The sequence below is a fragment of the Hemiscyllium ocellatum genome, chromosome 2 (assembly GCF_020745735.1).
Source record: "Hemiscyllium ocellatum isolate sHemOce1 chromosome 2, sHemOce1.pat.X.cur, whole genome shotgun sequence".
NCBI lineage: Eukaryota > Metazoa > Chordata > Chondrichthyes > Orectolobiformes > Hemiscylliidae > Hemiscyllium > Hemiscyllium ocellatum.
Genome location: NC_083402.1, coordinates 110,009,006 through 110,020,963, shown reverse-complemented (window position 1 = coordinate 110,020,963; position 11,958 = coordinate 110,009,006). Strand labels below are relative to the sequence as shown.

Genomic DNA, 11,958 nt, shown 5'->3' with positions numbered 1-11,958 from the left:
AGTTGACTAAGTTCCTCTAATAATCTGAATTTCTTCTAGTTGAGGTTTAAAGATGGCAAAAGATTTGACTGATCATATTTACCTTGTTGAGAGACAAACATAGTAGGAATATTAATATCAGGAAGCCTTGTATTCCTAAATAGAGGTATAAAGTAAGAGCGCTTAAAAATTTCTCTAAAATTTTAGCTCAGCACCAGTTGGAGTATTGTGTTCAATCCTGGGCATCATGCTTTAGGAATTATTTGCCAATCAGCAAACAGAAGAAGTTTATTCAAATTCTCTGAGAATGGGGGATTGTAGTTTTATGTTTTGACCAAAGAAGCTGGAGTCAGATGTTTAAAATTATGAAATGTAGACAAAGTAAGTCAGTAAATTGGTTCCACTGGCTGAATAGTCGGCAACCAGAGGGTTAACATTTAAGATGATTTGTAACGGATGCAAACCTACTTATCCTTTTTAAAAATACAACAAATGGTTTGATTTTGGAATGTGCAGCTTTACTGACTAGTGGATACTGATTCAATTGTAGCCTTCAAAAGGAAATTGGATAAATACTCAACATCACCCTATTCGCTGAATTAGTGTAACAAGATTCCCTTATGATTTTTTTATCTGTTTTTGGAGTGAGTTTGTAACCAGCAAAACCTACATGTATTGGTCATCCTTAGAAGGGCAAGTAGAAGTCCACAATGCTGGGGTGGATGGGATGCATTATTGTAATTTACTGAAATAATTCAGCAGGACTTGTCTGCTACTGACAAGAAAAACAGCATCATTACCTCCAAATTCTGGAAATCACCTCAGTGCTGTGGACATATATCACCATTCATTTATAATTGATGATTTGTCACTGTCCTGGAATTCCTTACCTAACACCATTATTAGAAGACCACAGAACTACAGAAGTTCATTATGTGATTAGCAACTTCCAGTTTCTCAGATGAATTAGGAATGAAATATGAGTACAATTTTAAGGTTGTCAACCATATCCCAAGAACACATGAAGGAAACAAAAAAAAATCTTGAAAGGTTACAGTATACAAAGACTTTAACTTGCTCAACTGCGTTGTAATAGCCCAGTTCTGTGAACTGCCCTGATCATCTACTTTGTAATTGTATTGCTTGCATTGACGCCAACAACGGGTGTTTGTGCACTGGCATTGTCAGTTCGGTAACTGAATGCACTTCACCAATTGTTGACACCGTGCTGCTCTGACATCTGCTGGGTGAGGATATAAATGTGGGGATTGTGCTTTGCAATAGGCTATGGAACTGGAAACGAGACAGACACCAACCATTGATCCGTCTGCTGTTTTGCAGACTAGTTCCGGGTGAAGGAGAATCGGTTTTGTTTTCTCTCTCTCCCTTCTCTGGTTTAATTGTAAACTTTTGTGGGTTTATGCCTCGGAGGAAGCAGTAAATTTGAGCAGGGTTGGAGTGAAGGGGAGAAGAGAGCAGAGAGGGTGAAGTTGCAGCAAATGTCTTTGACTTTCTGCCCTGTTCGTTTGCGGCTTCCGCCCCAATCCGAGTTTTGTACCGAGCCAAGTGAAGAAGCCCCCCCACCGCGAGCAGCGGCTGTATAACCAGGAAATAAAGTCGCATATAAGTATTTTGATTCCCTTCCTTGTGACGGACGCAGCTTCGCCTCTTTATTTTTGTGTTGTTGCGTGACATTGTTGAAGATTTAACTCTGAAAGCGGTGTGGAGGCAGTACGAAGTGATCAGCAGCGACCCAGTAAGTGTTGGCTTTCCAATTACTGTACTCCTTTCCCACATATTGAACTGCTTTGGGCAATCCGACTCGAGCCTCATCTTATTTGTGTGTTCTTCTAACCAGATGGTGTAGGTTTTACTGGACTGGATGGTTTCACCAGCGAGGCCTTCTCCGACATTTTCATCTCAAACTTCACCTCTGGAAATGTCCACTTTTGTTCAAAATACCAACATACTTGATTCTAACCAGCTCTAGTTTGAATTTGGAATGATCGCGATGCTTTCATTTTATTTTTGTTGTTATTACAACGAACTGGTATTTTGCAACATAACTTTAGTTTCAAGTGTTGCGCTGTCACCTTGTACGTATTTGGGTTGAGTCCCCAATTGGAACTATGGTTTCTCATGAAGTCGTTGAGCGGATTCAGGGTAATTGTGGCGGAGGTATGGTTCGGATTTTTTTTTTGTAATGCTTCCCATAGCATTCAGATTTGTTCTCCACTAGTTGAAAGATCTAACTGTAAATGGCACTAGTTCTTCTGTCATCACTCCTCTGGGGTTGTGTTCAGCTGACTGTATTTTGAGGGGGATTTTCCGAGGGGATTTTCCAGGGAGAAATGAAAACTTTGAGTTCTGGAAAACAAAACAGTGGCTATATCTTAGGGCCTGGACTGGTTACAGCAGTGATTTTGTTTTAACAAGCATTTTTTAACTGGAGGTTCACCTCAGGAACCACTCCAAATATTCTGCCTTCTTAGGACTCTCTTCAAACTTGCAAAAGCTATTAACGGTTGTCTGAAACCAAAAGGAATGTTTTCTTATTTATATCCATCAGATTAGTGTGTGACCATGAAGAGGCCTTTTGTCCCATCACCTGTGCCACACCTTTGAAAGAACGAGTTAGTCCTGCACTTCTGCTCTTTTCCCTAAGCCCATGGAACCCAAGCACTTTCAAGCATATATCCTGTAGGTTTTTGAATCATCTTATACCATTTTGTCAGGTGGACCTTCTCAAATGTAAGGGGGGGGGGTGGTGGGGGAATATTATCTTCATCTCTCATAGGTCTTGGCAATTAACTTTTAAGTCTATAATTTTTGGCTATTAACTCATCCGCTGGAGGATACAGTTGTATTTGCTATATTGAACTCTTTGTCACCTACCACCTGCATAACAGAAGACCTTAATTGCTTCATCGCTTAACCATGTTCTGAATAGAACAGTCTAAGCTTTTCTCCAGTTAACTGAAGTCAGTCATGCCAAATGTCACTGTGGTGAATCTCCCCTGCATTGCGTGCTGATTGCATACAAAGGACAGAAATGCTGTTGGCAGCCATTTGGTGATCTCGATCCAAGTGGTTTACCATATGCCAATTTATAAGTTCCATATTTCACTTTGTTGCGGTGGACTGAGGATGAGGGACAAGTAATAGGAGCTATTAAACTGAATATAACCATGTGGAACTTTACCTTCTGGTCTCTTATCCTATCTATAAATTCCCCTGAACCTAAAAATCGAGTGCATGTGGTACTTCTGCTAATTATAGTGTTTCTGATAAAATTTTTCATGTTTCTTGGAAGTTGTATTTGTACCAAAAATCCATCTTGTAGTCAAATGAATGTTTTAAAATAACAACATACTACATTAAGTACATCAATTATTATGCCAATCGGTGTTCCCTTGTTAAAATTTCACAAATCAAAACCTTTTGGTTTGAGGGAATGTGAATCCTAGCAGTGGATTATCAGCAAATGCTGGTACCAATTGACATAAAAATTGCACTGCAAATACTTATTATTACCTTTTTCCAAGGGAAAAAAAACCTGTGCAAATTAAAAGCAATCACCTGTTTGGATTGTTGAACATGATTGTGATGTTTCATCAACATCCACTAGGACTTTTGCAGCGGACTGCAATTTTTGTTGACTGTAGAACAAATCAAAATTTTGAGCCACTTCAATTAAACATACCTTTCAACAAAAGATAAGGGTTGCAGAACATGCAGTTCGTGGCATCCTACACTGAGTTAGTCCATAAACCTGGAATGTAGTCAACTACAATGACTGTTATCCTGTAGGTTTTTGATCTGGCTGGCACAACATGTTCTACTGAAAATTGACAGCTGAAACTTCTCTGATAAGACTTTATCAGCAGTTTATGCTGCACATGTTACGTTTCTGTACAAAAAATACTTTAGAATGAATCCAAGCCATGCAATGTAACTAAAGCCTTGTGAGATTAGGACTTCATCTCGACTTGCAACATTTTTATAGGGAAGAATGTAAAGTAAATTTTTCTGAATGACATCATAGAACCAACTTAATTATGATAAAGTAGTTAATTGGAAATCAACTGTTTAGTAATAAAACTATGTGCTATTTATTGATTATAATGTCTATTCTGATCAAAGATAGTCAGTGAGACAGGAGCCAAGGCACTTTGTAAATAAAATCGAACTGTCTGTTTGTATTTGTTCTGACAAAGCTCTGTGAACATCATATTCTGTAGTGGATCTTGGGCCAGGCTGATCTGACACAGAGGTAGAGATGCTACCGCTGAGTCACAAGATCATCGCACAATGTTCATCACCATTCACAGTGACTGAAGCAGTCTGTGTCCATAGGTAGTAAGACCTGGATAATAGGCAGGAGTGGGCTGATAAGTGGCAAGTAATATTTTGTGCCAGACAAGTATCAGGCACTAACCATTTCCAGCAAATGAGAATTGACATTCTATTGTGTTACTGTCACTAAATTCCACTTTATTAATATCTGGGATTTACCATTGACCAAGAGCTGATTTAGATAAGTTATACTGTAATAATAAGAGCAGATTAATGAGTTGGAATTTCTGTGATGAGTAATTCGCTTCCTGTCTCCCCAATTCCTGTACTCTACAAGACCCAGATCACAAATGTGATTGAGTACTCTCCACTTGTCTGGATGAGTGCAGCTATTTTAACACCATTCAAGACAAAATAGCTTGCTTCATTGACAGTAGTAGAGTTCCAATGTTCACTCATTTCACCTGCAGAAATGTGTACCTTTTGACAAGAGACATTTCTGTAATTTGCCCAGGTTCCAAACTCATGATCTGTACTACCTAGAAGGACATGAACAGCAGATCAGTAAATATCACTATTTGCAAATTTCCCTCCAAGCCTCAAAACGTTCTGACATGGAATGCAATCGCTGTTCCTTTACTGTTTTAGATCAAAATCCTGGATCCTTCTTCCCAACTGCAGAATATGTCTACACCCCAAGGACAGCAGCGGTTCCAGAAAGCTTACCACCATCTTCTCAATGGCAAATAGGGATGGTCAACAAAGCCCACATGCTTTTGATTAACAAAATTAGAATGTATTCAATTTACATTCTTGTGAATGCTAGATTATTGAACACAAAACTATGTTCAGGAAAGTGAAATGTATTGCTTTCCTCTGTACTCACCAAGAAAAAACAATTTCAGAAGCAGTATCAACTATCTCAATATCCTTATGTTGTAAATAGAACTCTAGAACCTGTAATTATTTTCAATAGTGCAACTTTTTGCAGAAATACCTTTTTTAATTATGAGCTGAATTATTACATTCACTGACACAGATTGTTCAGCAAGGTGTCATTGTGAAAACCTGTAGTCGGTGGAGTTTTTTTTCCTCAAATTGCATTTAATTTGTGGAGGAATATGTTTCTGTTTAAAGGTATTTGGTACAGACTTTTCCTGTTGTGAATTTCAAGGATTTTACTTCTAACAGAAGCAAATTTTTACAAATAGTTAATGTTCGTGTATTATGCAATTTGAGAAGAACCTTACTATAATAGGATAATTAAACTGTTTTATTTAAAAATTAATACTTGACTACAATCAGATTCTTAGCTTGACAGTAGTTTGATAATGCAAGCAGTCTCCAGTGTTTCAGCTACAAGAGTGTAGTCTCTACTTTCCATTGTAAAGTTATTGAAGGAGTTTTTGATAATCTCTGTGAGATGTTCTGGAAATGTAAGAGTTGTTGATGTATGAGAGATTTAACATGAATTCCAGAGATACTTTTTTGAAATTTGATACTTGCGTGATAAACTTTGAAAGAGTTGGAGTGCAATGGCTGTTTTGATACCAACCCAAGATTGAAGGAGTTAAAGACTGTCTCTGTCTGTCTGTCTGATAGCTTCAAGGGTCTAACTCCGAATTGAATCTGTATAAACGCTTTTGTAACACTGCAAATGCTGACATTCTAAAAGAGAAACAGAAAATAATGGATATTTGAAGTTACCCAAAGACTCTGGCAAAGAAAATAAGTGCATTTTAGTTTTAGACAGACTGACATTGTAAAGATGTGTCATTTAATAGGGTTGAAGGACAGTGATCTGTCAAAAATGTGACCATAGAATGGATGAAAATGCATGTAAATGGTCATAAAGTGTTGAATAGAGCCATACAGGGATAAAAAAACGTGAAAGTTGTGAAGTTAAGGTGATTTATGAGGTCATATGTGTATTAATTACACCTGAGATCAGAATTTACTATAAGTGACCCTTAAAATTGGAGTTCAAAATCCCCAGCAGAATAAAAATGTGTTGTTCCTTGTTGGAACAGTCTGGGAAACTAAATCTAGTGAGGTCTCAGTGGGATGGAACAGGAAGTTAAAATGGAGACTCGTCAAGTGCACAGTCACACTCGAGAACGGAAGGCAGGTGTTTGGCAAAATGGTCTTCTGCTTTGTGTTCAAGGATAAGTATTTAGGGTCTTGAATGATGAGAAAGCAGGTAGACGGACAGGTTATTATTTACTATATTTGGATGCAAAAGTGCTAGTGGAGGTTACTGCAGTGGAAGACTAAGCAAGCGTATCCCAGATCAGAATTCTCTTTTTACAACAGGCAGGGGGCTTTGGCTACGGTGAAACTGTTGGTCATATTATGAGTAGCAGAAGATAATCTGATAATGCTGAGCATGAGAGGGAGCTACATTGCTGTTCAGACGAGAGAAAGTTTCAAAGTAAGTGCGCTCCCATTTGAGACAAAAATGAGGGGTATATTTTGTGAAAGGGTCATTAATCTTTGAAATTCTGTTCCCGAGAGTGCAGTAGATGCTGAATCGTTGAATACCTTTTTTTTTGTAAAGAATTAATTTTTCAGATTTTTGAATATCAAAGCAGTTTGTAGGGGAGACACTAGAGTAATCTAATTGGCCATGACCTTTTTGATTTTATGGAGAAATAGGCTGATTCCTATTCCGATTGCTTATTTCCTCTTTATGAAAATGGAAGCATGGGAGATTGTGAAGGCACACCAGACATCCAGTAACCATTGCCAAGGAAAAATATTCTTGAACATACATGAAAAAAATTCAAATTGTGGTGAAAAAAATTCACAAGCTCTAGTATGGAGCAACTGCAATAGATGTAGATGACTTTGAGAGAAAGTGGGTCTGACCCAACAGAAAATGTGTTTAGTCAGGAAAAATAGCTCCATGAAGTGAGCTCTGTTGCTGCTCCCAATATATGGTGGCCCGTGAAGGGTGGTTCAAGTGAGAAAATAAAAGATGTGGTAGAAACTTCTGAACAGAGGAAGCTTAACTCTGAATGTAGTTGTGGATATATCTAATCAACTTGTTCAGATGTGTTATGACAAACCTCTGGAGCAGGTAGGACTGGAACTGAGGCCTCCTGGCTCAGCAACAGGGAGACTACCACTGCATCACAAGAGTCCTATAAATTAGGTAGTATGCTTGTTATATACAAAGTTAAATATTATATGCTGGCGTGTGAAGTTCTATTTGTTTTTCTAGAGTATAATATTTGCATAAGTTAGAAAATAATTTCATTCTGCGGTGGTACATTTTAGGAAAAAAAGTAAATACAGTGCCAATTTTAACCCCATTGGAGACTGTGTGTACTTTTTTTTGCACCAGCTTTCATTTTTCTCTATTTGCTGCCTTGACGGTGTTAATTCCCTGTTCAGTAGTGTGCCATGGCCGTGTCTTATTCCTGAAATAGCAAGTAAAATTTGGCAACCAATTTTGGTGGCCTAACTCGGCAAGGAAGCATCACACTGAAGGCTTGAATATATCTTGCTTCACCACTCAGGTGGACCAGTGAATCCAGATTTTACAAGATCATTGGTTGTCTCTGATTCTACTCAGACACACATACATGCTGAAAAATAGCGAATTTTCACTGATGTTATGCAAAACGAAGAAAAATTGAGATTTGAATTTTATGAAGTGCCATTCACAACCCCCAAACATTTCAAAGCACTTCACAGCAAATGGAGTATGTTACGTTTCAACAGTGACTACATTGTCGTAAACAAAACAGCCAATTTGCACATCACAAGCTGCTGCTATGCAATAATTACTTCATGATCCCATGATTGCGGGATAGGTATTGGCCGTGTTACAGTGGGATAACTCCTAGGCTATTTTGTCCACATACTGTCTTTGAAATCTTTTCACTTGTGCCTGACAGTAATGTTTCATCTGAAAGACTGCAGTGCCAATCCAGTAATCCCTCCGTAACACACTGGAATATCAGCCCAGATTGCTGAATATGTCTACGAATGGAAACCATGCCCAATATTTTGTCATTTAATTCTCAGTTGTTAAGACCATTTGTCATGCCACCACCACTACCACCACATCTATTGGCATGGCACAAATCAAAGATAAAAGCTGAAAAATCCTTCATCTGTACAACCTTACCATGCACTGGAAAACATGAGTCACTGGGGAGTTGACGATTCTTTTCAGTTCCAGTACAGAATTTCTATTTCCCAATCATTACATGTAAGTCATGTAAAAATAGCTTGGTAAAATGGATGAATAGACTTTGCAATCAGAAATAATGGGAAATACTTTTTACCCAATCCTTAAGACCTTTTAATATTAGTAATAAATTGCAAATCAAAAGATTCAGAATTTGTTTATGAAGCAAATGGTATTCTACCCTGTGCCTGTGCAATAATTGTTCATATTAAGGAAAACTGTTAGAACAACATGAGAGTCTATACGAACAAATTTCATGGCTGCCACAAAGGCACGCCCAGCAGTAAATGGAATACAAATCCAGATATTGCTGGCTTTGAGAAAATAAATGTGATTAGTGTATTCACCTCATTCATAGCCATCCCGATTTTATGGAACCCGCTGCCATTGGTCATTTTTCTTCACTATTATAATGAGGGAAGGAATTGTGTTACTTAACTGAAGATTATTCATACAATATGTACTGGAAATTTTGTTTTATTGTGGTCAGAAGTTAGCGATTTAATGAGATTTGTTTCAAAGCCAACTTGGCAGTGAGTCTAGCCACAGTTTGCAAAATGCTTACCAGGTTCTTTGAAGCCATAAACAATTTATAATATCACTATTTTTACTTGAAATGTTCTGAGACTTTGCCATGTTCACTTTCCAAGGATTTTAAATTTTCTCCCCAGCAATAAAGTTGGTTAGGTATGCTGCTGGCAAAACTAATTGAGGAAGCAGTGAATGTCTGCTTCAGTCGACTTGATAGGTACCTTCAAAATGCCAGACCTAGTCAGTTGAGGACCTGTGTCCAATGTTGAGTGAAATTTGGGCCTTTGGTCTCTGCACATTGCAAGCACACACAAGTTTTCAGTCAGCACACCAAAAGCATTTGACTTAAAAATGGTCCTAACAACTGTATTTACCTCGCATTCTCTAAAATCAAAAGCATGGGAAACATTCCATACTCTGTCTTATACACTGAGCCCAGTAACATGGAAGAGCAGTTTTGAGCTTTAACTCTGAATTGATTGTATCTATGTCCTTTTTAGAAACATCAGTCTTGTGTCCTATAATGGATTTCAATGCACCGCAGATGTGCTACCATTTTGTCAAAGTTGCCACGATGGGGAAACTAATGGAAATCCAAGGAATTTGAGATTGCTGTTGCCTTAACCAGGCACCATTGTTCCCTCTAAGTTGCATTGATCATTGCATGGCAGTGCACCAGGAATGTGCTATGCAGGAATAGAACTGCCATGCATTTCCCCTTTTGAAACCCACATGTGCATGGCCCTGTTCAAAGCTTAATGTGACTGCAAAGTGGCACAAACCCAGTCACATGAGTGTTGGAGGGAACATAGATTATAGCTGTTATCAGTTTTGCACAGTTTCCACAAGGATATTAGTGGAGCAACACAAGAGTTTCCAGGAAAGTCTGGTGCAGCATTAATAAAGGTGCAATTCCATCAGATGTCCATGACTAGAAACTGAAAATATGGATATGCTGTTCTAGTTATGCAAGTTTCCAGGTCATTCTGGATCTTTGTCTTTTTGTGCAAAATGTTCAGGAAATCTTGTAGAATTATTTTGTGCAAAGAACAGAAGAGTGTAAGTTCTCCATAAAGCCACAAACCTTGTTAAATGATCCTGAAAAAGACCTTATTTATAAATGTTCTCCCTAATGTTTGAGTGTTCTGAAGTTTTTTCTGGAAGCTATGATAATGGCTTGGAATTACCTGACAGTAGGTGACACAGGAAATGCTGTGCAGAATTTGGAATTAAATCACAGTCATTTTTTTTTGAGAATATCTGGGTTTAAGTTATCAGCAATCTTGTGATTGTGCCTCAAATTAAAGTGGAAAATCGAGGTAAACAGCCTTGATCAAGTAGCCATCAGGCAGTAGTGTGCTTCTTTTAAGAGTGAAATTTTAAAGATGAAGTTTTAAAATTTCAATTAATTTGACCTGAAATCCTGCAAGCTTTAAAGCAAAACAATTTTTTGGATCCTTGATTTAAGTTTTGTTTCATGTATGCCAATGGAGGGGAGTTTGGAGGCTGGTGTTCAGGAACAGGAACCCTGGATGATACCTTCCCTGCCTTCCTTTGGAGATCAGTTATATCAGCAGGAACTAAAGTTCAGAGTTAGAATTATGGAGCATCAGGATGAGGTGTACCAGATCAGACATTTCCATTTATCTCAAGCAGAAATAGCTTTTGTTTTAGTCATTCGATTCTAGCTCATTGTTTTGCATTGAGTGCATATTAAATACTGTCTAATCTGCCTATCACCTGTAACAAATGTGCCATAACTGAGCGCTATCTGGTAACATGTATTCTTGAGCCACTTGTAAGTGGAAGATTTGAAAGTAACAAGTACAGTAGCTCAACTTGCTAGAGTCCAGTCTGAAAGAGAGCTACAATCTGCACTTTCAGACATATAAACAACACAACCACACACAGCTTGTTTAAACTGATGCCTGCAATATAGCAGCTAGTTCAGAAAGTGAAAGCTGAAAAGACCACTATCTATAAACAGTCGTACACTGTCAAACAGTGTGTTATGTTGGAAAACTAAAATTCATGTTCAGCAAACATTCAACTCCCATCGGTACCATAATATACTGACCGTTGCTTATTATGGACAAAATCAGGTTTGTGGTAACCTTTCTTTACAAGTTTAGATCTATGAGGAAACTTTGAAGCTTTAGTATCAAGTTAGTTTTCTTTTCAAAGTACACAATATTATTTTAATTATAATTTATCAACGGAGCTTCCCTTGAAGTTTATTATGTCAGCAAATTATTTGATATCTGACTTCATTTGAGCAGGAACCTTTTTGTTAAGGGCCTGAATTTTTTTCTCGTAATGATTCACAGAATGTGGGCATCACTAGTTGGATCTGTTTACTTCAAGGCAGTTAAAGTTGCGTATTTGGAAGGTATTGTTGAAGAAGCTTTAGTGACTTGGTGCAGTGAATCTTGTAGGTAGTTACATTTTGCATTCATTCTGAGGTTGAGGAAATGAATGATTAAAATGTTTAACAGCACATGACTCAAAAGTCAGCATTGTTCTAGATGAGTCTAGTTTTTTTTGAGTTGGAACTACACTCCTCCAGATGAATAAAAGGTATTAAGGTGTTTATCATATTCATGATTGTTTTTTAGTAGATGGAAAGGCTTTTTCTTTGGCGGCGGGGGTGGGTGGGGTGGGTGTGGAGAGGTGTTGTAGCATACCCAGCCCCCTAGGTGTATCCTGCAACAACATTCATGGAACTCAGTTTTACAAGTCGTGTCGACTCCCAGGATGTTGGTGATGAATCAATGGTGTTAATGGCATTTAATTTGGACAGAAGGGAAATAGATACTCTTTTGTTGGAGATTATCATTGCCTAGCATTGAAGATGATACTTATCTCTTTTAAGCCCAAACCTGAATGTTGTTACGGTCTAGCATGCAGCTGTGGATTGATTTATTATCTGAGGAGTTGAGTGGAATGGAGCATCA

General features: G+C 38.0%; 1 protein-coding gene across 4 annotated transcripts in view; it reads left to right on the top strand.

Moving 5' to 3' along the window:
• The first annotated feature begins 1,302 nt into the window (after positions 1-1,302).
• Positions 1,303-11,958, top strand: part of LOC132824506 (tyrosine-protein kinase JAK2-like) — a 249,526-nt gene continuing 238,870 nt past the window's right edge. For 3 of the 4 annotated variants that reach the window (XM_060839132.1, XM_060839103.1, XM_060839113.1), the window contains exon 1: positions 1,303-1,735. The gene's annotated coding sequence lies outside the window, so the exon portion shown is untranslated. Of the gene's footprint in view, positions 1,736-2,138; positions 2,158-11,958 lie in introns of those variants that run through there. The other variant, XM_060839123.1, reaches the window with a different exon arrangement.